This window comes from Monomorium pharaonis, chromosome 5 (assembly GCF_013373865.1).
Source record: "Monomorium pharaonis isolate MP-MQ-018 chromosome 5, ASM1337386v2, whole genome shotgun sequence".
NCBI classification, from domain to species: domain Eukaryota; kingdom Metazoa; phylum Arthropoda; class Insecta; order Hymenoptera; family Formicidae; genus Monomorium; species Monomorium pharaonis.
The window spans coordinates 22,595,039-22,620,632 of record NC_050471.1 but is presented as its reverse complement, the minus strand read 5'-3'; the positions used below and the strand labels follow the sequence as shown (position 1 = coordinate 22,620,632).

At 43.4% G+C, this 25,594-nt stretch overlaps 1 protein-coding gene across 1 annotated transcript in view; it reads left to right on the top strand.

Annotated features, from left to right (window-relative positions):
* Window positions 1-16,719: 16,719 nt before the first annotated feature.
* The window catches only part of LOC105833599 (transcription factor Sp9), a 46,574-nt gene continuing 37,699 nt past the window's right edge, over window positions 16,720-25,594 (top strand). The window contains exon 1 of the mRNA XM_012675441.3: window positions 16,720-19,049. The gene's annotated coding sequence lies outside the window, so the exon portion shown is untranslated. The remainder of the gene's footprint in view (window positions 19,050-25,594) is intronic.

Sequence of the window (25,594 nt, the reverse complement as noted above, 5' to 3'; positions counted from 1 at the left end):
ATTGAAACTTGTGTATTCGAATTAACGCGATCCTTGTTTCGTATATAAGCAACAATATATAATCTTCTTAGAAGAATGTGAAAATCTTGAATTTCAAGATATTATAGTCTTATTTCAATAAAAAAATTATTTTTAAAATATGATATAATTGTTTGGATAATTTTATTCTAAGAAAATTATGATCTTTGATTTAAACATGTAGTATTTTCTATCCAATACTTTTTTCTTTTCCATTCAAGAAAATTATTCTTAAATAACAAGAATATTGTTTTCTTGGTTAAACTATATAAAATTTTGAAACAAATCTTTCATCATTTCAAGATTTCCGTCTTGAAACTGGAGGTATTGTCAAAACGAGAATATTCTTTTTTTCTGTGTATTTCATTATTCTCTTTCTTCTCCCCGCTTTTATTTTTTTTTTTTGGTTACTATTTTCTTCGCAACATTAATCACGCGACAATTATTTATGATAATTCTACCGATTACAAAGGATGACGACTTATTTAGAAGTCATTAAATAATTAATTATTTATTGAATTCTTTCATTTATACGTTTCGAAAATTCGTGATATAAAATTGATATTTCGCATAGAAATTATAAACCACCTCAAGTTTCATTTCTATCTTCAAATCATTGACTTCGTGCGACATTAAAAGGACACGTTCCGGCGATTCTGGGACACCCTGTACGCGCAAAAACTTTAGACCGTTCACCGTTCGAACATTCTTCTCCCTATTCTTTTCTACACGTCCTGATTCCCCGCCGAAGTCAACCGTACACCCTGGCCGGGATGTCTCTCTCGCCGCGATTAAACAAAAAAAAGGCGGAGATCAATTACGTATTCAAACTACGGGGTCCTGCGTGTCGTCCTTCGTGAGCGCTAGTCGCCGAATAGCCGAATCAGAGAAAGCGAGTCCTTTTATTCGACGCTCTCTCGCACAATACACCCGGAACGGTGCATCGCGTGATTAATCTTAAGAATCCTTTGAATGAGTCCCCCGACGAGGAATTTCAGACAATGTCGAGCCGGACATGTCAGGGCTTATATCAACTCTTAATTAGTCGCATAATGGTCAATTCTTCGGTGTTCTCTTTGCTCGATTTAGCCGGCACGGGGTGTCTTTCATAATAATTAAGACTCGAATCCCTTTCATAGGCATTCTGTAAGGCCTCGCGTCGCGCCGCGAAATGAAAAGATTTCAATCGAGAGCCGCGGAACCAAGAGCTGACGATTATTATTCCTGTCGTTTCCTCGGTTGACAAATGCCCGAATCGTAAAAGGCGAAACGCGGACGAGCGCAATTAATTACACGCGCGTACACGCGTACGGGCGGACGAGAGGTTCTTTTCATCACCGATCCGCGGATCCGGAAGGATCAAGCACGTCCGTGGCTCGGAATTATCGGGGCAACAGCACCGGGGTTGGACGGACCGATCGATCGATCGATCGATCGAACGAACGGGCGAGCGAGCGAACGAATCGCCGCGGCGAGGAATCGGCCTTTAGAAACTCGTCCGAGAGAGAGAAGATTGCTCGGTCGATCATCGTCGGCCTATTGGTTTTGACGAAATTGTTGTTATTAGGTCGGCGCGATAGCGATCGCGTAAAAGTCTCTCCTCTCGGCGGCTCTCGCGCGCGCTCACGTTTCCTTCGGACTTTCTAGGCTGCTATGCGTCTCGTCTTCGCGTCCCGGGCAGCGTTGCCAGGCAAAGCTGTGCGAGCGAGTGCGCGGGGGGGGGGGCGACGACGAGAGATGATCGGCGAAAAGATCTCCTGGCGCGGATCGCGCAAAAATCGTTCGCGCGCTCGAGCGCGTGATTAGCCGTTTAGAGCCCGCCTAATAACGTGACGACGTTAACGCGTCGATCCGCGGCGATCGTGATCGCCGATCGCCCGTTTAGTGCCCCGATCTCCGATACCGGCACGGTGAGACAGAGATAGAGAGAGAGAGAGAGAGAGAGAGAGATAGGGAGAGAGAAGAACGTTACGGTGTCATCACGCTCAACGAAATCGAGCAGAAAAAGAAAACCAACAACGTGACGATGCGCCGTTAGCTGTCACGTGATTTAGTTTGTTTTTTTTTCTTTTTTTTTATCGCGGCAATTATACGCGGAGATATACGCGATGAAACGTAAGATTACTACGGGATATCGGGGATACATTGTATTGACAGTGCGGACAGTGCGATGTCGATACTCCGATGCTATCGAGTTATGTCTAGTCATATGCGGAATGTAACGGAAAATAAAAGTCAACTGGCAAGAAGAAGGTTGAAGATACAGCATGTAAACTAATAAGCCAGCCTTCACTCTGGTTATCGGATACCTTACGTAAAATCCTAAAGGTGTCGGTTTAGAAAAACAAGTAGGCTACTAGCTGAAAAGTGTAAAAAAAAGGTGAAATTGAGAAATTTCAAAAGACAAATAGTTTTGTATCAATTTCCGAGTAACAAGTGTATATTACAAAAATAGGCTCTGGAAAAGTGCGTACGTACGTACGTGCGAGATTAGCACAAAAAGAGGCAGGCACGCCGAAGCAAGTCTGACCATCTCGGAAAATCGTCAGCTTTCTTTTACGATCTCACTTTTCTGTAAGTTAATTTATTTTCTAAGCAACGTCTCATTAAGGCAGCCGATGGTAATTAGTACATGGACGCAATTTATTGTTAAGCTCGTTACCCGAGACCGATTACAATTAGCGCGTCGCGAACGCCATAATCAGGATTTCAGGATCGACTTTAACAAACTCCGTTTACTCCCTCTCCCCCCCCCCTCCCGCCCCTACGCAATCCTATTTTCAATGCCGATCCCCCGATACCGATCGGAAGTATCCCTCGATGAAGAAGAGAGCAGAGCGCCGTCCTTTCTTGCTCCTCCTGCGTATATAATCCGCGGACCGCCGCCGTCGCCGATTTCTCGGGGACGTTTACACGCAATTACGAGATGCGCTAATGATAATGAGCCGAGCGACGCACTTCGAGATACCGGGACGAGATTACGCCCTTGCCTCGGATCGTCTCACGCGGGTTGAAAAACGGCAGCGGCGCGCCCCTCTTTCCTCCCCGCGAGTCCTGCGATCTCGCGGCAGCTTTTTATTATACGTTTCCGACGACGACGACGACGACGACGACGACGACGACGTGCCGGCCGCGCGACATGGCGTTTATTAAATATATGTAACCGACTTTCTCCGCCCGGTCGTAAAGCGTGTTTATGCCCGCCGATACGTGTATGCGTATCGGCGTATGCGCTCGTTACGTATCGGCGGCTAATTAAGGCCTAAACGCGCTCGCGATGAGACGGTCGCGCTTATGTAAAAACCTCGAAAACATCTGGACGTACCCGACGGGCGCGCAAAAATCTACCGCCGTGCGAAAGAAATGGTTACGCTCGTCCCGCCACGATTATTATCGCACGAGCGAAGCTACATTTGTTGATATTGAAAAGTTGATTTTAGATCTTCCACAGGCTCGCAGTGCAAACTCTTCTTGCTCCCGACACTTCGCGGCGTCTTGTTTTAAAGAAAAGCAAGATATAGAGTAATTAAAGTTTTTCCAATCAGGATCTCGATGAGATGCAATATTCTGCCACGGCGGCCTACAAAAGTGTCTTGTAATGAACCCGGTTAAAAACAATTAAACTCCATTTGAATTTAAACGAGGGACTTCGCTGGCTGTTCCGTATTCCTCTGAGGTTCCGTCATGAAAGGCCTATTATTTTCAGCCGCTTGCGAATCAAAATTGATCCCCCGATTCTATTTAATGAAATAAAACCTCTGAAGAGATAATGGCGTTAAAGATGAGTTACACACCGCGTAATTATATATACGCTGTAATTCACGAGGTAAGACGAGAGTCAAGGATAAGAGTAACGATTTGCCGAGTTTTCATTAATTTCAATGCGAGGTTATCTATTATTGCCGCCGGTATATCGAGTGCGCTGCGCGATCGTCATTTTACCGCTGAAGATCGAGAGAATGATAAGAGCGACGACGACGAGCTTAACGAGTTATCGATAGAAATCACGCCGCTGTGGCAAATGACGCAGCGAAAAGCGGCGATCGTGTCGGAAAAAAAGGCGAAAGAGAGAGAGAGAGAGAGAGAGATAAAGAGGAAAAAAAAAGAAGGAAGCAAAAAAAATGGCCAATTGCAAAAGTGAGCATGTGAATTTCGTGCGAACGTCTCGTTTTCCCTCGTCGTATCATGAGCCGGGATAAATCCCGCGGTCCTGTCGCAGATAATTATCCGCGCGCTAATTAAACGCCGCGCTAATAGTCGCTTATATATCTCGCTGCACCGTATATCATCCCTCCGCGCTGGCAGGAGCGGTGGATCTGGTAAACGAGTAGAATCGAAACGTCGCTGCGTTTGTACGTTGCACTTGTGCGGCGGGTATAAATTTAAAATAAATGAGCGTTCCCGGATTAATGGAAGTGTCTTCGGCAAATTCGAGCTGTAACTCACCGTTGTGCTGAAGCACGCAGAATGGTCCATTAACGGCGTCTCAGCCGGAAATCGACGTCGAGATTTACTAATAGCCAAGCGGCTCTGCCACGATCGCTAATATTCGTTAACGATAAACACATACGCGGGCTACCCTCGAAGGATTTCTAACGAAACAATAAATTTGTTAACCCCAGAGCAGCCATCTGTTGCGCTTTTTACGCCCCTCAGCAACGGAAAGACTGAAGCTCGCGTCACAGCAAATTGTTTTACTGATCCAAAACCCATCCTTTTAATTCCGAAAACTCCGAGATAATTGTTTATTATAAAAAAGACTTTTTAATGTAATTTTTAAATTTATATATAATATAATAAAAAACATTTTCATTAATTTTGAAAGAGCAAACACAATATAAACAATAGTGTAGCCCGGTTTAAAGTTGTAAAATAAAAATATTAAATAATATTCATTATCAACCTCTTCATTTTTAGAAATAACAAGTTGCTTAATAATGTGCTTCTTCCGTTTAATATTTTTTTTCACACAGTTTCCCCTTACTTTTTCAATATGCATAATGTTCAAAACAAAATTTAACTGGGGTATAAAAATCACACTAGACGAGCGTCTGCAACAAAAAAAAAAAGGGGGAGTATTTTTCCGGGTTATAAAATGTGGAATAAAATCTTTTTGCCTTTCTCACTCGGAGAGAAAATCGGCTGAGAGGTTTATACTCGCGATGTAGCGCGGTGTCAGATAAAATTTAGCCGGCCGACGGCGGCGGCATGCGCGAATCTAATTTGGAAGGATAATTGGTAGGTGGGCGTTAAGGCGTGCTTCGATAAAACAGCGTCGTCGTCGGCAGTCCGAAGTCTTTGCGGAGAACAAAGCGATAGTATATCAGGCCGCCCCGTTACACGTGCATCGCGTTCCCGTTATCAAGGACAATTACGTGGGACCGATAGATATATATCTGAAATGAAACGATCGTTTTCGAGGAGGAGTCCGGTCCCGGCGGTGACCTTCCATCGTGTAAGAAGCTTGTAATTTCTTGGCGAGCGCGCGCGCGCGCGCGCGGACGTTTTGTTGCTAATTCAACGGGAACATCGTCGATCGCTGCCGATCGTTGCTACTGCCGCTTCTTCGTCCAGACGGGCAAGAAATCAGGATCAGATTTCCCGAGTCATCGGGATTTTTGCCCGTCGGCTTAGCGCTAACGGAATTTCCGATAGCGAATGCAGAAGCTACAGGTGCGCGCAAAACACCCTGAGAATTTTGCAGCTTGCGAAATTCCAGACCGAGAGTCGACGCCGAGCCGCCTGGATTCTTTCCGGGCATTGCAACATTTATCTGCGTCCGCCGCGCGGCTCGTTTGAATAAATTAAGTTACGTACGAAGAGTCGTTTCACGTCAACGGGTTTCAGATAATTCTCAAAGAAACTACGTGCACGAATAAATCGAGTAAAATGAAATTCAGTAATATCAGCGTGATTTACATCGAGTTTCTCGCGGGGAAACCATCTGTTGGCAGCTTAAAGAGAATCCTTTCGACTTTATCACTACACCGAGAGAAAAAAATGGCTGCACCACAATATCCCTATAAATTTTTGAAACCAACCATATTTTTATTAGTTATTCAACAATATAAATGATTGTTTGTTTAAATATATTAAAGTTCTCATATGAAAATCATAATATCGGTCTATGCAACTTAAACATTATTATGAACGTACAGTTATTACCAATATTATAACAACAATTACTTATAAAAATGATATCCCTATATCACCTTTTTTTCTCAGTGCGCATTTCCGTGTACAAAATACACAATTTATTCAATTGAATTATGCCATTCTCCACTGCGACCATAAATAAAGTACGGATAATGTACAGCGAGCGCTTTTAAAATCCCGAATCGACGACATCGACGAGTAAATGCAGATTGGAGAAGAAGGGACAGTTTGTTTCCTTCGGGATGACAGTGCTCGTTGCATGACGAGGCCGCTTCATGAGGTTTCTTCTCGCTACAGCCGCGAGTTGCGTTATTCAGCGAAATAATATCGTCTTCGTCTCTCTTTCTCTCTCTCTCTTTACGCCGTTAAATTCGATGTACTATATCCGGCCGTTTTACGGCGCGCGCGTGCAAGAAACGGCGCGCGCGAGCGCGAGCGCCCCGACCTTTTGACGCAACTCCGGCTCTAGCTCCCAGGCACAAAAATATTAATGCAGGCATTAGAAAGTTTCCCGTGCGAGCGCGCGAGATCCTCGCCGTGTCCGTATCTGCGCCGTATATTCCTTAGCTCGTGCACGCGGCGCGCATGCAAGCTGCACGTACGCCGCCGCCGCCGCGAGATCGTCACATTTTTCCGGGCGGCCCCCGTGCGACTAATGGACCTTTAATTAATATCTGAATTTCCGATAGCGACTGCAACCGTGGCTCCCACTGAACTTTAGCAACAGGGGGGATTTCGTCGATTTCTACACCTACACACGGTCAATCTTCATATCTCCGATAAGTTTCAGATACCTTTTCCAGCGATATGTGTCCAGCGATCTGTTTCTAGTAGTCGAATTTTTTAATTTAAATTTGGACAACTTTCAGAATGGCCTTTTTTCTTGTATCATGTACTTAGGGAAATTTTAGTAGCAGGATAGTATAATAATATAATAATTAATTCTGAAGAAAAGTAACTCGATGGAATTTTGTTATGAAGGATTTTACATTTTACTTTAAATAAAAATTTACTCCTTATAACTGTGAATATTTTTTGCACCTTTAAGAACTTTTTTTAAATACTACTTTTCTTTTGAGGTCTTTTAAGAAACACGAAAAACAAGTCCTTTCTATTGCATATATACGTACCGTTTCCTCGCAGAAATGATTCGAAAATCGTTGATATAACGACGTGTTTCACACGCAAGGAACTTTCCAATAAAATAGACGTCGCAAACGATTTTGCTAATATCTATCGTCAAAACTATCGAATCTCACGTACCCACGCATCCGTCGGGGTGGTCGCTGATATCTAGCCGGCTAACGTTGAGGACATGTGGGTCATTAATTCGCTATTTAATTCCAATAAGATGGCGGCGGGTGCGTCATAGTCCGACTGTTTACATGCAAAACGGACATGACAGGGCGAGAGAGAGAGAGCGCGAGATAAACGAATAGGAAAAAAAACGCAAAAGAGTGTCCGTCTTTAGTGCCCAGGTGCGTAAATTAGTCGAAACTCGGCGTTTCGTTTTGCGTTTTCAAGCAGCTGCCGCTGCTGCTGCTGCTGCTGCTGCTAAGCCAGGCCGGAATACCTCGGGATTATCTCCCGACGGTTCTTCTTGACTTCGTCGTCTTCGCGACCTTGGCGGTATAATAGCGCCTTATTACAATGCGCTAGGATATTTCTCCTCGACGTTTCGCGAGGAGATGCGGCTTACGCAGGACCGAATGTACATATATACGCCGCAAGGTCCCACATTGTCGCAAGTTCGCTAGGCATTAATGCATTAATAATAATAACGCGTGAATCATTCCCGATCGTATCATCGGTAACGGGGCATCCTGTATAATTCAAGGATTAACCGGCTGCCATTATCGATTTAACTTAATTTATCGTAATGATAATAATTCACGCTTAGCTCCGGGAATCCGAACGCCAACACATTTGCAGATCTCTCTCTCTCTCTCTCTCTCTCTCTCTCTCTCTTGATATTTAATTCAAACGAAACTCGAAACTCGATCCTCGCTGAGAGTTCGCTCGATACGATTCGCATCTCGGTCGCCGTGATCCTTTCTACCGCGCGAGCCTCGCATTCGCGCTCACCGATCCTTTTTTTTTTTTTTTTGGCGCTACGTCGCTATAGTTTACATTTGCAGTTGCATATATTTCCGTGGTTCTCGAGAAAATCTCCCGTCGCGGTCGAATCCGCGGAGAAATACGATCTATTTCGCGATTCCCGTTGCCTATCCGGCACACAGGGATGCCAATGCCGGGTGTATTTTTCCGCGATTCCGAGCGAAGGCGAGGCATGAGATATAATCCAATTAGGAATTATGGTGGAATTAATATATACACCTGTCTCTCTCTCTGTTTCTCCTCGCTGAGAGCTCGCACCCACCTCGGCAAGGCGAACGGGCCGTTTCTCGATCGTGCAATATTGGGCGATAAACAATTCCACCATTTGGGTCACGACTATCCCCGGCTTTTGTTGTTATCGATCGCCAAGAAAACGCCGCCAAAGGAATCAGGACGCGATAAGGACTCCGCCTATTCCTCGATGGAATCCGCAAAATTCTCTCCGATCCTCCTCTTTTTTTTTTTTTTTGCAAATCGCCCGAATAAATGGACTCCGCGGATGATCGACTCGAGCGAGCCCGGGGAATCCCGCGTCGAATCGTTTGAATTTGCCGGGATACATTTTTCGAGGGGGAGAGACGGGGAGTTTTTCCAGCGCCGGCTGCAGATAACTAAAATTGCTCCGATACGCGCGGTCGCGAACGGATAATCTGGATTTCACTTTAACGTTTCTCATTCTTTCAGGTCGAACGGAAAACCTTGAATTCTCAAAACTGTGCTACTGGTATCAAAATCTCTGTTTTAATCTTTGGATACTAATAATTAGAGATTATTATACGTTAATAAATTTATAAAAAAACGCTACGAGTAATTATTGAATCGAATCAGTGTCTTCAACGCCAAATCAAATCGACTCGTTAAAACCTAACTTTTAATTAATAAACATTATCGTTAGGTTGAATTTTAATTTTCGATTAAAGTTTTCGAAATTTAAATCAAAACCAATTTGAATAAAAAAAAAATCTTTCAAAGCTCGGTGCTTCCAATCTAACGTAATCCCGTAAGAGTTAGTGCTCGCAGCAATAACTTACAACGCTCTTAGAACACTATCGTTCCGTATTACCGTATTCGATTGGAGCTAACTTCTCGAAATCGCCGCTTCATCGTCCGCAATCTCGCGAATCACGAGGATCATCGGCCGTATTTGAATGAATTTCCCGGGCGAACGCGGATGCCGCGATGTTCGATAGCTCATCTCGCGCGGAGGAGGCGATCTCGCTCGATATTATTTTCATACTCCTACATCGCGTCTACGAGCGTACAACTTTGTAGAGCGCAACCGACAGGGAAGCGACTTTGTGGAGCGCGTGGCGAGCCATGGCGGCCAAGATCGCGTTGCGGGTCCCCCGCGGCTAACGCGCACAGGCCCCGTATTATATTTATTAAAGTCCCGGCTACCGAGCCACCATCTTTCAACGCCTCGAACGTTATCCGTCTTGACGCGCGCGTTTTGCATTTGCAAATAGAGTAACCTCCGCGAATGCCGCGCGCGTTTATAGAGAGTGTCCTACTACGTCCTGGTCGCAATTGCGCGACGTCTTCATCGGCTCGTGCGGAATATATTCTCGCGGAGAGAGAGAGAGAGACGGATAGCGCTGAACTTCGGGAAACGTGCTCCGCCGCTTTGCCGAGATCATGAAGAGGATTACGCGTAACAGAGATGAACGGGAAGAGAGAGAGAGAGAGAGAGATGGCTCGTACAGGCATGTGGGCACGTGTGACCGCGTGTGACTCACGCGTGTTAAAATATTCAGATTCGTTTTGCGCAAATAGGCTTGCAACTTTTCAAGCGTTGCGTCACCGCACCTCCTCTCATCTCCCGTAGGAAAGTAGGATATATTATTTGGCCGCGGCTATTTGTATCGAGAATTAATCGAAGCACGATTTATATCGTGTTATCTATATTGCATTCGCGAGGTTTAACACACGCCGAAGCAGACTCCGCTTCGCCTATCGGTATCCATCTCAGGTATCTCACGGGCCGTTGAATCCCGCCGAGGGAAAATCGACTACAAATTCGCCGATATGTCGCCGATAATTGATGCGATGTTGCTCCATACATCTCGGTTCCATAACAGAGAGGACGGCGTCGGTAATCCGAAAGTAGGTTCGCCTAATCTCCCTTAATCTATCGACAATGAGGCGCGGAGATTGACGCGCCGGGGAGCGATAACGATGCTGATGCTGCGCTTTTCCTATACGCGAAACGTTGTTTATCTTGCGGTTGTACACGGCGATTTACTGTACGCAACGGAGAAATGACAAGTTGGGCACTCGTGACTGCTAATTAATCAAAGCCACGCTGGAATTTCAGACAGTCATTTTTCAGCAGATTATCCGCGAACGTCGGATATTGTTTCCTTTCTTTCTTTTTCTTTTTTTCTTTTTTTTTTTCTTTAACATTCGTCAATTTATTTATTTAACGGATCGCGTTTTATAATCGCGATTCCAGAGCCAACTCCGACGAGCTATGTCAGCGATGCGGTAACGCGAAAGGTAACAGGGAAAAAAATGCTGGCTGGATCGGTTTGGAATTTTAGGAACCCATCGCTTCGCGAGATCGGCTACAGATATTCGATACTTTATCTCTCGATTCTATTTCTCTTTGTTAATTCACTCATTTGTCAGACTAATATTTTAATGTTTCATGCGTGACAGTGTTGATATATGTAACATATGTGCTGAATACTTTGTTCACTTTCTAAATTAATACCTTGATATCATATTTCCATATCTTTTAGTTGTAAATAAATGTTTTATTATAAAGTATGACTCTTTTTACTAAAAACTTGGCTAAAATCAGATCTAAAAATCATTTTGTCGGACCATTGAAATAATTATAAGCGGGGCTGCAAACAATTTTGACATTATGCAGCAATCAACTTGAATATCTCCAAAAAATATATTTTGATGGCCAATAAAATTATTTTTCACTGTGTTCACGTTGAGAGAAAAATGTTTGTGGCTATAATGACAATGGTAAGAGAATTACAATTAATAGAAGCTATTTATTAGGATCCATATTTTGTTATTACTGCGATAATATTAGTAATAACAATCTATGAGCTCAACTATGAACAGATTTCATTGTAATTGTGATAATTTCAAAAATAATGATGAACGAAATAAAGAAAATTTCTACATGCAATCTTTTTGCGGTCCGAATCGAATTAACGAATCATAGTCAGGATTCCAGAACTCTGGCGTTTAGCAAGGGGAAAAATGTCGAAATGGAACCGACAGCCGGATCGGCGGATAGGCCGGACAAGATCGACGACCTCCCGAGGGCAAAATATTCTGCCGCGCCGCCCGCCGCCGCTCCCGATACGCCCTTGCGCCTCGGGCTGTGATTAGCACCCAAGCGTCAGTGCATTTCGAGAACGAGCGTGCATAACGCGTGCACGATGCACACACATAGTTGCATATCCTCTCGGCGAGGGGAGTCCCGGAGCCGAGAGCGCTTTTACGACAGGATTGCAACGAGACTAAGGCGCTTGCCGTCAGATTAAAAGAAAATCCCGCAACTTCCGCTTCGAATCGGAACGCCCAGGTGCAACGCCGTAACGCCGAAGTCGCGGATATCGGAGAGCCCCGTCTGTCATTTGAGAATCTCGAAAGCGCGCTGGTAGGACATTGTAGCACCGTGACACCAAATTTGATACGCTCCGCACAGTTGTCGTCTCTCGTATCCGAGCTATACCGCTGTATCGTTCGCGTGTGGTTTTCGCCGTCGTCGAAAGAGAAAGGGGGCACGAGGGGGTTGCACGTCGAACGGGCGGAATGTTTGTCAACTCAAAAAATTCCAAGTCCAAACCATTTCGAACCGGTGGATCGGCCGAGGATCGACGGCCGCTCGCCGATGTCTTTTAATTGAATTGGCTGCGAGCTGAGAGCACGGTTGCTCTCTTCCTATCAATTATATAGTAGGCCGACGGGCACATCTAGCATTCATTACGGGATCGGTTTGCGCAACGCTCGATTTATGGAGCGAGTATACGCGGATCGAGTCCTGCTTCGATCGGGACGGAATTATCGCGACGGACCATCTCGCCGATTGCAAGTGCAATCTGTGTGTCGCCGGATGGGAGCGTATAACGATGCAAAACTTACTCATCGCAGAGTCCGGAGGACGTCGATGCACCGCGACGAAGGCACCGCGATGAAGATTCCTGCAAGAGAAAAGTGGGGAGTTCGTTAGAAGGCTGAAGAAATTATTTGTAACAGATAAGAGATTTACAAAGTAGTGAGAAAAATGAGGAAAACAGTCGAATTACACGTGTCAACGAACAAAGTTTTCTTCAACATTTAAATGGTTATAAACAATTTCACTGTGATCGCAAAATATATATTTCCCTGAAACATACCTCATTTTATTTGTCACCCGGTTTACTTGCCAGAAATAAAGTTTTATTTCGCCGTGTTTAAATAAAGATTTATCTCAGTGGAATATTAATTTATATCCCGCAAATAAATGCTCAGGTATCCTTTTTTCAGTGTACAAATTACGTAATCCTTTGCGGCTCTTAGAACACCGGAGGAGATGAAAAGTTCTCAAGATATGTTACGTTCCTTAGACCGTATAATTAAAGAAAGCTTTCATTTCAAAGACGATATAATTTTCACGAGCCCAAACTGTTACTGTGACGGGCCAGATCATAAACATTTCTTAAAAACTTGAAACGTTCAAATGAAAAGAGGAAGTCGAGATGAATTTCTCTTGTAAAAATAAATAAATCGTGTCATCTTAACGTGATACTTAATCGGCAATTTACTTTATACGAGATACTTTGATTCATAACAATTTCATTTACGCCAGCAGATATTTTCTAGGATGTAGTATCCATCAAGTTGATTTATTCAGATTAAAGTCAGCGAGAAAGAGAAAGAGAGAGAGAGAGAGAGAGAGAGAGAGAGAGAGAGAGAGAGAGAGAGATGTAGATTGCTCGAAATGGAGAACAGAGTTGCTGTCGGAAAGGGAGAGAGGAGGAGGGAGGGGAAAAAAAATAAAGAGCAAGAAGCGCGAGGATCTTTGGGGTACCGCGGCCGAGCGGAGTCTGCGGATCCGCGCTACGCCGAGCTCCGAAAGAGTTCCTCTCCGAGGAGCGACGCGCCGCGCGTTAACGGGATCGGGAGTTACGCCGAACCGGTTGTGCGCGCCCGATGTCCTTAGGCGACCGCGGGTGGTGGTAGCCTCGTATGTAGGTCTCCTCCTGCGATTGGCCGAGCGCGCGGCTCGCCGGCCTGGCGGATAAGGCCCACTGCGCCCGCGCCGTGTGTCTGCCCGGGCCCCGGACTCACCGAGCTGGACTCACCTGTTGCACCTGGCTCGCCGTGTGTTCGCGTACCGGAACCAACTCGGTGAATTCGGTGTGGCTACCCCGGCTCGAGCCGGTTCTCAGAAACCGCGGCCCCCGTCGTATACTCCGGACCTTGGGGGAACGCCTCGCCGAACTCTGGATTTCGGAAAAAAATACGTTCAGCTTTCGCTTTTCTTTCTCTTTACCGAGTAACGGAAATGTCGAGTGTTCGAGCTCCGATTAGCCGGCTCTGATGGGCTTTTTACAATTTTGAGAGAGAGAGAGAGAGAGAGAGAGAGAGAGAGAGAGAGAGAGAGAGAGCTGAATCCTGAAGAAAGTTTTTGTTTGTATTACATCCGCGTGAAACTTGGAAACTTAAGAACTTTTGAGCTTGAAATCGCCGTTTGAAGATCTTTCCTCGTAAAAAGGAAAGTAGCTTTAAGTCAGAAGATTCTAATTCATTATTCAAATCATCAAAATCTCTTTTCTCCTTTTCTCTAGGGGGATTAAAGATTTTGATTCGTAAGTTTTCTTTTTCAAATCGAGGACCTAGAATAATTTGAAGAGTATTTTCGAATATACTCCGCACTGCGACGGACGTTTTACGCGATGTGATGGATACGCGTAATTAGCAAACAGGATGCAACCAAATACTCGTAGTTTCGTTAATGACGTTCAACGGGGTACATCGGGTATAATAATAATAATGCCGCGGTGATATTAGCGCGACCAAATGAATGAATAATCATAAAGGGGGTCCCGAAGCCGAGCTTTACCGTTATTAAGAATATCCACATCCTGTTTCTCCCTCTGTCATCGTAAACGAAATCATCATAGACGTATCATGTTATTCAGAAACCAAGTCGCCAATGATATATTATTTGAACAGAATAATTGAGGAGAACAATTTTTATTACTAATAATATTTTGTTATCACTCATGTCTGTCATAATTTATAACAAAACCCATTAATTATTAATTGTAGCGTCTATTGCAATTATAATTGTATTCAATTCAATCGTGTTTTAATTTTGTATAAAAATTCGGCTGCTAAATCTAATGTAAAATATTGCTTGCAGATTTTTAACTTTAAACTTTACTACAAGTGTAGAACCGTTGCAATGTAAATTCCATAAACGTTTTCGAATACACCATAAAATTAAATTCTAATAAGAATTTCTCGATTTAGAATTAATCTCAGGGGAATTGCATTGGTCAGTTATGTCGATGATACGTTATCATTTATCCGAACAGTTTTCATCTTATCGTCGACAAGTTGCTCGCATGACTCTGCGCTGATTGCGGTTATACCGGGTGTGCACGTGCTACGCGGGACGAGGGTGGGTTGCTGGAGAGAGAAGAAGAGAGAGAGAGAGAGAGAGAGAGAGAGAGAGAGAGAGAGAGAGAGAGAGAGAGAGAGAGCAAGAGAAAGAGGCTTAATTGCGGCATCTCCGGCGCACGTGCAGACGTCGATAAGCGGCGCATCCTTCTGACATCATCGATCAGAGAACTCGTCGACTTTTTCCTTTTCGCCGCGCGCGGTGGTTCTTCCGCACGTTCCTGCGCTCCATCATCCGCGCGGCCTGCATCGCGGCGGCGGCGGCGGCGGCGGCGCGGCGCGATGAAGGCGGCATTTTTCCAAGGCCGCCGCCGCCACCACCGCCACGTTATTAGTCAGGCTTTCTTTCTCCTGGCCATTTTTCCGCGATCGGCCGGCCGACGCGAATCAATCTCCCGGCGGATCAAACTTACAGTCTCGCTACAATGAGATCCACATTTCCAACGTGGATCCGGATCTGTCGGAATGTAGGTTTCGACGGCAAAAAGGATACTTTATCCGATTAACCCCGGAATCGGGATCGTGGCCTGCGAGCGTATAAATCACGTACATCGCGAGGGTATCGTTTTTGAAAACTTCATCCCTCCCTCGTTCAAGATAAAAACTCCGTTGCACTAAATGCGATTTAATTTTTGGGCGACGTATAAATAAATTTTGCCGCCGATTCTACAGTTTATCGGAATTTATTGCGCCGCTAGAATATCTCGGCGACGAAAGAAAACATCACGAATCGTGCGAGTGCGAATGAATTCCGCGGAGAGAAGCCGCGTATAAATTGTTGCCGGTCGATTAGTTATGCGCGTTGCGTTCGTATTCTTTTTTTATTTTTACGATCGCGATGCACAAACAAACTTTTCTCAGGTGTACCCGATTTGCAAGATATATCAAAACAAATTGGTAGATGTCAGTTTTACAGATAATACCTCGTCGTCGATACTAAATATGTTAATAAATCATAACGGAATAAATCTTATCAGAAAGATAAAACGGCTGATGAAAAAAATTCTCTCAAGATAAAAATTGGAATGAAACTAAAATAAAAATTAGAACTCGATAATACCATTCAAGAATACTGTTATTACATACATATTGTATAAAAATATAAGGGCCATTTCAAAAAAGTTTTTTGCATTAATCGTATTAATCACAATTTTGACTCATATTTTACGTTGGAAAAAAAATTATTTTTTATGAATAAATCTTCTGAAATTCTAAAATATATATAATTTTGCAACATTTGTTATTTTAGCTGTCAAGTTTTTGTTATTTTAGCCTAGACCTAATTTTTTAAATTAAAGATTACATACACATCGTCTACAGCATTAGAAATAAGAAAGATTAGAGAGAAAGTACGATAAGAAATTGAAAAATTAATACAAACAATTTGTACAAAATATATACTGGCTAGTATGTTATTAGTGATACCATTACTACTCTATCACTAGTACTACTTTTGCTACGCTCTCTATTAATCAATTATCTTCCGCTGGCAAGCATTCGCGACGTGTATGTGTGCGTGATTGATAATCCTAAGTTCTTCCTTCTTCAAGATGAACTCGATGAACATGTCTTAACCCCTCGTTCGAGTCTCCAACGGCAGTAGGTCGAAGCGCCTAGACTTGGGCCGAAAAGCCACGTCCTTGAAGCTGCATCGTTGCGCGCGAGCGCGACTCGGCGGGTCCCCCCCGTGTCCGTGGGGCCCCGATGGGGTCCCGGAGCTCGTGTTAGTGACACGTGCAGCGTACGGAGAACCGCCGGTTGGAGAACCTTTGTGCGCGTCGACGAGAGAGGAGGGCGTCGCGCGGTGGCGCACGAAGAAGGGAGGGCGACGAACGCGGGGCCCCGGGAGGAAAGGGGTACCCAAGTACCGCTATACCTGGAGTCGCCCGAGGCGGAATACATACCTACCTACCTACCTAGTACGTGTCCCCTCTCACTCTCTCGCTTCCACTGTCTCTCCCTCCTCGTCTTGCCCTCGCGTCCGATCGCTTCCCTCCTCCCACTTCCCACCCCCGGGGGCCCCGTCGCGCCCCCCTCTCCTCCTCGTTGCTCGGGCCCGCGCGAGCTATACCACTGGAAGTCCACGCCATGATGCACGCCATAGAGCAACAACGGGGACCGACCAGTGGTTCGCTTTACCTCGTCGACGACGCGCGTCGCGACGTCGCCGTCGTCCTTTTTTTCTTTCTTCATTTTCTTTCTCCCCTTCCTTTTCTCTCCTTTGTCATCCTGTCGCGCGCGCGCGCACGTAAACTCGCTGAGAGAGTTCATTCGTCCTGTTGGTTCTTGGCCAGCCCTCGAAGCTAGATCTTCGAAGTGGTTCCAAGATCCTCTAGACTTGGGTGATTTAGAGATTCGGAGTTCAGGTTTTTCAAGACTGATAAATTCTTAGAACATTGAATATTCGGCAGACGTTTATTATTATTACTTCTTTTAAATTTTCGAGTGATCTATTCAGTTGGAAAATGTTTCACACTTGAGTAGCGTGTTTCTCGGTGCTCGCTATAGTGAGGATCTATACTTGGACTACCATTATCGACACGGTCGATATGAAAAGTTACATCAACTTTGAATTGGAGGATCGACGAAACGAAGTATTCCGTTCTTTTCAGGGCGCTTACTTTTATCTATTTGCTGTTGAAATAATTATAATAATCATTATCGTTCAAAAACTCGTGGAATCGTTACGACAATAAACTGATGTACCAAAGAGGAGAAAGAAAGTGAAGAGTGTTTCTCCGTAGTAAACCCCTGTGAGCATTTTCCTCGTGACAACTTGGACCGAATTGTTTCGCTGTCGATAATTGTCATTGTCATCGTTGTAGTCGAAGGCAGCGTCGCGACGACTTGAAATTGGTAGACTAAAGATCACCGTACGATCGCGGCGGCGAGGTGGAAGAGGACGCCACGAAGAGAGCTCTCCTTCTCCTCGAGTGCTCACCTACCCTACCACTTCCTCCTACTCCTCCTCGTCCTCCCTCCTCCCCTTCCTCCTCTTTCTCCTCGTCCTGCTACACCACCACCACTGCGCTTACAGTCGTTCGGTCGCCGGCGAGCAATACGGTTTACGGCCGCGTACGACGGCGTCCACGAAACAGCTGGTACCACTGGTACCTGGTTGTACATCCGGTGGTCGAAGACCACCTCAAGAACTCCCTCCGTAGGACCGGTTCCATCTGCACCAGCTCGCGCGAGAAAGTCGAGATAGAGACACGTGGACCACGATAGTGTTAGACTCGCCCTCGCGATTTCGAAATTTCGTGGAACGTTATTATATTTTAGAGCGTGTACACGCGAGTGAGAGTGATATACGCGCTTCCGTCGGGTTTTTCGGCCTTAGACAGAGACACGACGTAGCCCGTAAGTCGGTTATCGAGGATTCGGGTTCGATATATCGCGTCCCGCGCGAGTGCTGAAGAGAACAGCACGATTAGTGTTGAAGAGAGTCAGAAACAAATCCGGTTCCATCCCGGTGGAAGGAGCCAAGATCCGTTACAATTTGAATATCGAGGGATCAAGATTTCTACCTAGCTAAGGTTCCAAAATGTTAGAACTTACACTTTAAGAGCTTGAAAATTAGATTCCGTTTGAATATTCAAGGCTCAAAGTCTTTACACTTTTAAGTGGATCCGAGAAATCGAGAGTTTCGTTACGTCCTGAAACCTCGAGGAAAGGCAGTCTTGTTCCGCGAAATCAAGATTGGACGGATCACGACCCAAGACTCCAGAGAATCAGATTTACTACATCACACTGATTCCGAGAGCCAATATTCACTCCGCGTTCGATCGGGACATATTACACCTTGAGGATTCGAGTCATTTATTAGTCTTTAAGGAAGTCAGAATCGATTAAGGTCGTATGGCCACCACGTCGACGCACCTGCGTGGATACCTGTGCGAAGAACGTCGAGCCGTGACGACGACGCCTCGCGTCGTCCAGGATGCGTTCGTGCATCACATGACCCTCGATCAGTGAACGACCCTCTCCGGAGCATCGGCGCGTTACCGACGGATTTTTGGACCGTTCGGCAATAACCTCTGGAAGATCCCGGAGAAGTCAATCGACTTGGTATTCGAGGGACTAACCTGGCAGAGATCTCCTCGTCTCTTCTATTCCCAGAGGTTAGTCACTCGCTTCGTTCCGGTATCGTACACACGCGTGTGGGCAGCAGAGTGTGGGTACGCGCAACTCGGTGCAACGATTGCGCGTGTGCGTATGTGTGTGCGTATGCGTGTATGCGTGTGTGCGTGTGCGTGTGCGAGTACGAGTGTGCGTGCGAGCCTCGTGCAGGTATATACTTATCCGCGTTGCGAAAGTGCAGCGAGCTGCATTATATGCGGCCAGCGAGGTGTGAACTTTTTCGGTGATCGAGCCTCGTTTTACGCCGCGCGATCGATTCGAAGGAAGAAACGGATGAGACCTCATTTTCGAAATTCAGAATACGCCGGGTCGTTGCTCCGAGCAAAACGGGACGAAATGTCGCGTTCCACAAAAAGTTTCAAATCTCACACGGAATGTATGTCATATAAATAAGCATCGCCTCCCGACGACAATAATAATAACGATAAATTCACTCCGAAGGAATGGATCCTCCGGTGGTGAGCGTATTGTGCATATTTTTCTCTCGCCTAGGCGCGCATGCTCCCTGGATTTTCTCAAAGATCATAGGATTGCGGAATAACATTCCATCCAAGATGATTGATTCGATCATTAGGGATAACTGTTATTGCTATGGTAAATCGTAACTATGAAAGTCGGAGTAAAGCGGAATCCTGGGACGAATAAAGACAGTCTACGTGGTTGACGCGTAATAATCATGGACGGAGCCGTATAACATAGCTTTGCCGATCGCGGCCGCGCGCGCGTTCCGGATGCGTGTAATCTTCGTGGAGTTACACGCGGCTTAACGACGACGACGGCGACGACGGTGGAGGTGTCGTCGCCTCTTTCGCGCGCTGGAAATCTTCGCGATGACGCAGCCTCCGTGTTCCATCCGCGTCGAGGAAGATTCATCAATCGCGCGCTCGCGCGCGCGCGCGCGCGCGAAGATTATCGCCCACGATGTCCGTTTCGAAAGGAAATTACGCGGCTTAAACTAGGCTTAAAAATACGATACCTCGGGATTTTTTTCCGTTTCGAGACGAGGAGAGCCAGAGGAGATGGCGAAATCATCGTACCGTTATCGGCGGTTTCGTGACACTCGTGTAAAACCTTATCGCGCGCCGGTGATCGCGATTAATGGAAATATTTTCAAGAAAATCGTTACTTAATAACGAGTTCCTTGAAAAGCCGGTGTGATACGGCGTTCGCACGCTTATTTTCCATGGAAAATTACGATACGATGCAAATGAGCGCGCGGCGTGGCGAAGGAGAAAGTGGCGGCGTGATCGTGATTATCGTCAAAATTGCATTTTTCGTGCGCGCATCTCGCTGAACAAACACGGAAATCATTCTCAACGCGATACCCCAAGCAGAACTCGAGCAGAAATTTATAAACGCCCGTGTGTGGAAATTCAAAGTTGTAAAAAAACAGGTTTGAGCATTAAATCGCTCTAGGAATCTAAATACTAATTGATTTTATTTAAGCTAGAACATAATTTCAGCATAATATTAGTTAAATGGAATATATAAGAATTAAATATAAAAGAATTAAAGAATAACTACATTAACTTTTTAATGTTTAAGTACAAAAGATAGATAAAATAGAATCAAGATCAATCAGATCAATCAAGAAAGAGCAACATGGAGAATTCATACCCGAGCTAAATTCTCTCTTTACTTTTCACACGTGGCTTTTTACTTTCGTTAGCGTTTCGAGAAATCGGTGCTCTGGCTTAAAATTGACCGCACAATGTATCGCTCGTTCTACGCGATGAATCGCCGCTGCGGCGGCGTTGCGGCCTGCGAAACAAATAATTGGTGAAAAATTCCAGCTGTTCATGATACCGCGACCACGCCACGGTATTAATTAACTATAAAATTGCGGTAATGGCGTACGTGTCGCGCGCGTGTTGCGCGTGTTACCGTTCCGCGTGTCACCAACTAAAAACTGGTCATGCGTATAGATTCCGCGTGGATCCAGATATTTGAAAGAAGGATGCAAAAATGTACAATAAAAGGGTAACTGTAGTAGATGTAAATACAATCATTATCTAATGTCCTTCTTTAGATAAATCGTTCGATGTTGAAATGACAGTAAAAACAAGTTTAAGGAAAATTAAAGAAGAAACGTATGTAAAGTTTTATCAAGATACTTCAAATTTAATTTTATATGAAAGCTTTGTTTAGAAATGGGAGGTTTTATTTGTGTGAGAGACGGTATATATTAAATCTTCTCTAATATTTTTTTTCTTCTTTCTATCTTAATTTGCTTGAAGAAATATTTCTTTAAGATTTGGCTTTTTTCGCGTAATCTAACTCTTTCAATCCCGAACGTAATTCAAACATTTATGTATATATATACGTGCGTATGCGCCTTATCTTTTATATACTTTAGACTGGAGAATAACTCATTTTGCAAGAGCCCGAATCGAGTTTCTAAAAAAGGACGCCTAATGAGCCGACCGGAGCCGCCGGATTCGATTCTAAGAGCGATTTTTATGTGGATTTAGAGATTCTTACGACACAAAAAGAAAAAGGGGAGATGAGGGGATTCGCCTCTCGTCGTTTGTCGCTCATGGAATTTGGATGAATCTGTTATTCTCGTCCGGGGAAACCGTGCGTGGAATTTTGATCGTTTCGACTCCGGTCTGGCACACCGGGTGAGGAGTGTCCAGAAACGGCGCTTGTTCTCCGAGAAAACGCGGGACAAAGACACGATTCACCCCCCCCTGCCCCCTTCTTTATCTACCAACATAAACATGCTGGATATGTGGTCGCCAAATAAAAGTGCGTCTAAAAGCGTCGTTTAACTGCTATTTCTGGCGCCAGCGAAATCCGCGGGCTTACATTCCTTGCTATTTTGGTTTTAATTTAGAACCCCATAAACCTACTTGGATTTAGTTGCAAATAACGATAACCAAGTCGAATTTAAATTTGTCAAAGCGTCGAATAAAAGCGTTATTTTATTAGAAATTGGTATAACTCATTAAGAGTTAAACAACATTTATATTTAAATTTAATATACATACACACACACATACATATATAACTTTAAATCTTTGAAAATAATTTTTTTTAATATAAAGAACTTCTATCTGCAAAATATTTTTCAATATTTATAAACATTTTAATAAGTATTGAATTAGTAGTAAGTATTCAATAATTTAAAAATTTATGGTTTAAAAAACACTTAAAGAATAATATTTAGTTTATGATTACCTTTTGATTTTCCAAGAAACAATGAGTCACAGCGCCGATTGCCTTTAATCCTACAATTAGACCAGTTTCCTTGTATTCTGCCTCGGATAAATCGAAAATAATTTTGTGCTCTAAACGGCGCTTGATTACAATGAAGGAAAAAAAAAGGAGTTAAACCTACGGAATATGGCAGGGGCCGCAAAATAGAAAACGGCAGGAAACGCAACGCGAACGGGCCAAAACAAAGGCAAGAGATCGAGAAGGCAGACGCGGAGATACGCATCTGCGAGCGTGGGATCGCGTGTACGCCGGCGTTGAAGTCTCCTCCTTCGGCTTCGTCGAAATCGCCGCTTTGCGCGAGCGGGGGATATCTGGGACGCGCTGCGCCGCGTCGCGACGCATAATGACACCGACGCTTTTGTAATCCACGTGACTATCGTGCGCAACGTGGACTATACAAAGTATCCTCTCGATTGAGTGAGAGAGAGAGAGAGAGAGAGAGAGAGAGAGAGAGAGACCTTTAGATGGCCATTTTAAAACGTACGCATTTTAGGTACATTATGTTATTGTGTTATGCGCATTGTTTCTAAATCCTCCGCGCCATTAGAAAATTGATGGAATTAAAAAGAGTACAATAACGTAAAATAAAAGCGATTAAAATCTTTCTTTCCCATACAATATTAAGCATTGACTTTTTAGTTCTAAGCAAATCAAATTTAAATTCAGAAAATAGTAGAATTAGAATTCTAATATATTGATATTACAAATGTCATCATAATATCCAATAAAAATTATTGCAATTAATAATGACAATGAAATCTTGGATCTTACTCAAACTACCTATAATTATACATTTAATAAAACATTATTTCCTACTCAATATTTCAATTTTTATGAGTTTTTTAAACTAAATCCTTATAAATGAGTGTATCAAATGCAAATTTATGAATTAAAAAACCTTAATAAAATTTAATACACCTATTAAGATTCAAGATAATAAAATGTAAATTATAAAATATGTAAAAATACTAAATCTAATTATATGTATAATATAATAATATAATTATATGTATAATATAATAATATAAAACAATTGAGTATCCGATTGTTTCTTTTCCGATTGTATTGTCAGTTATCAAATACTTTGCACGTTTTATTGAAAAGAATGAGAAAGCAAAGCGGATTATTAATAGTCCTTTTTAACAACGATGCCCGGAGGAAGACAGTGGAAGGACACGTGAGGTCATCGCCATAAAATACAACGAGGAGAGCCCGATTGAATTTCTCTCCTTGACGATCCTAGTCCTCGATGGCCGGCCGCACAGGGCAAAAAATTAATGTTCACAGAACTGCTGCGGATTGAATCAATCGATCAAGTTCCGCATGCGGTGCAAAATAATTTTGAGCCATTTCGAGCTTGATTTCGACGTTATCCATCACGTCGATGATCTTTAGATATTCGATCTTTAGATAATCACGACGTAACATTTCGGAAGCGAAAGATCGATTCATCGATCTTCAGAGATAGCATAATTTAATTATCTCTTACGTTATTGGAGATGCGATTCGGTATATCAGCACAAAGGCTATGTAAAAAGAATAAAAATATTTAAAAAATATCATATAGAAATATTTCCATATTTTTTATATGAAGTTTCGCTATTCAGAGAGAATCAAGTTTGGAAATTGAGAAATTAGCACGATGCTGTTTTTTTTTTTTTCGATTGAGACTCGTATAGTTTTTAATAACAGCGAGTGGCCAAGAAATTTACTAAAATAAATCAATTTTTTGGAGAACTGGAGATTTTCGGCAACTTAAGCTCATCTCGTATACCCTCGAAATAACGCTCGGCCTCTAAATTGTAGAACGAAGTTGTCACTGAATGACTTTCATCAGTTTCTAGACGCTCTTAAAATACACCATGGGCAGCAATGAGTCACCGCTTTCTATCGGAATGTTAATGGCAAATGCACATGTGTGTTCTGGATGGATGGCAGGAAAAAAATCGATTTCTCACTCTCGTTTCTTTGCGCTGCTACTTGCTTATTGATATTGCGATACAAGCGCGAGAAGAACGTCCCCGCGGGACAGATTAAGTACAAGATTAATGAAAGAAACAGAGAGAGAGAGAGAGAGAGAGAAAAAAGAAAAGTCCATTTCGCAAAAACCTTAAACCTCATAATTACGTTTATTTGCTTCGTTGCGAAACGCACGGTCGAATTTTAAATCGCAAACATGCACACACGCGTAAATAAATTCCCCTCGTGATGACGAAGTCGCTCGCTTAATCGAGGCAAAGCCTGCTCCTTCATTTTGCTAATAAATTATCAAAATAAATAATGCTCGATAAACATAGTTTCCTATTTATAATTATTTAAATTCTATCCTATAAATTCTGTTTTATTCCATCAAGTTATATACATCAAAATCTTATTATATAATACATTATCTACGCTTTAAAAACCTATTATATTTGTTACACACACACACACACACGCAAACATATTTTAAATCTATTTTTAAAAATCTTATCAGGTTAAATAATTCTAAATTAAGTAATTTCATAAACTTTCTCTCTCTCTCTCTCTCTCTCTCTCTCTTTCTCTCTCTCTCTCTCTCTCTGTCGATTTTAAATCAGAATTCTCACATTCTAAATTTCATTAAATCATGTGCTAAGCACTAATTTAATCCCTTCTAGTCTTTAACTTTTCCAAGTCCAGATTTTTGTTAAATTTCCATTAAATTGTAGGTTAAGTGGCAACCAAACGGGGCATATATACTATTTTCAGATCTATTAAACATAGATTCTACTCGATTCTGAATTATGTACCGTGTTGCAGTAATCTACACGTTGCATACACTTAGCCGCGGGTTTCGCGAAGTCTAATATTTTCCCCGCGCGCGCACTCAGCCTGCACGAGTGCAGGACAGGTTCCGACGACGACGGCAGGATACTCTGACATTTGCCAGGTTGATAGTCGAGTGGTTCACCTATAGCGAGGTGCACCTATCCGTTGCGTTATACACGGTGTCCCAGAATCGCCGGATGTTCTTTCAATCGGTTTTAACGATAAACTTGGCAACGATCTTCGTATAAAAGGAAATTGTTATCGTCATTTAATACGTATTCGTTTAACTTTCGACACTCTGTATCTTTGTAATCTTCAAATTAAGATTCTATTTAAAAAAAAAACAAAAAACAAAGCTAATTTGAAATTGAGAGAATATCTTGGATTCGGCTTCAAAACTTCAAATTAATTATACAAATGGGACGTAGAAAGATGGAATTTTTATATTGGTTATTTATCGTAGAAAAAGAGCTAACGGAGAAAAACATGATCGTGCTATATTATGACTGGATAACAT